Genomic DNA, 1,051 nt, shown 5'->3' with positions numbered 1-1,051 from the left:
AATACTGCAAGTAACTCCTAACACCTTGAAACGATAGTTGTGCTGGTCAAGCAAAAGTATCTCTAACTGCACGCTCAGAAAAAGAATAAGAGGCAGCAACAACAACAGTAACCAAACACAGTGGCACGCAAAAACATCCGGTCATACACAATCCCCGTCACAGTACAGCCACCGAGGCAAAGTCGCGCTGACGCAATCACGCCGGTAACACCATCGCCCTCCCACCACCCACACAACCCCACACAGTCACCGCGCAGAGTGGCGGAATCCAGGAAAAAAGAAACATGACCACTGGCACCGCTCCTTTTACCGAATGGCTCCATCACAGGGCAATCCCGATGCCGTGAACAAAACACAAGAGCCGAGGCAGACCGCGTGGCAGCGATACGACAGCCAGCCATCAAGCGCGTCCGAGAATGAAATGGTGACACGGAAGAGGAGCGGAGGATTCGCCGTTCGCCAGCAGTCAAAGCGTCGTTTCTCGTTCACGCGAGTCGGCATTGCACAGCAAGCAGCGGCACCATGAGCACACGGCATTGCACAAAGAAGGGAACAAAGAAGCACGGTGGCAGCACTTGGTCACGGGGAAAGGGGTCCACACCGATTGCACATTCCGAGTGGCTCACAGACATCCGGATGGTAGTCGCCCAGATGCCGCGCGGCGGGTGTGACTGCAGTGGACTGAGAGGACGAAGAGAGGGGACAGGGACGCAGTGCGGCCCTCATCCACCTCTGCTAACTGTGACACCGGTGACGTCATCCCGTCAGGTCACCTGCAGCAAAGACCGTCGTCGTCAGCGGCGGTCAGCGCCTTCCCTCTCCCAGTGGGGCGCGACTCCACCGACGCAGTCGCTCGCCCACTCCCCCACCAACACAGCAAGGGAGCAACGGCAAACGATGCCACACGCACGGCAAGCACGCAGTCGCAGAGTCTCACAGCTGCCAAAAAGAAAAAGAAGACTCTCTTAGACCTTGTAGTACCCACGTATTCTCGCACAGTTTGGGTGGTCTTGTCAAACAGGAATGCTCAATTACAAACAAAGCGCGCAAC

General features: G+C 56.4%; 1 non-coding gene across 1 annotated transcript; it reads right to left on the bottom strand.

Annotated features, from left to right (window-relative positions):
- Positions 1-458: 458 nt before the first annotated feature.
- Tc00.1047053434277.10 lies at positions 459-525 on the bottom strand. The gene has a single exon (XR_008254361.1). It is a non-coding gene; the product is annotated as a C/D small nucleolar RNA (snoRNA), TB8C3C3, 3' partial (small nucleolar RNA).
- Between the last annotated feature and the right edge of the window lie 526 nt (positions 526-1,051).

This window comes from Trypanosoma cruzi (assembly GCF_000209065.1).
Source record: "Trypanosoma cruzi strain CL Brener chromosome Unknown tcruzi_1047053434277, whole genome shotgun sequence".
Taxonomy (NCBI): domain Eukaryota; phylum Euglenozoa; class Kinetoplastea; order Trypanosomatida; family Trypanosomatidae; genus Trypanosoma; species Trypanosoma cruzi.
Note: the sequence above shows the minus strand (reverse complement) of the source record. Positions and strands in the feature narration are given on the sequence as shown.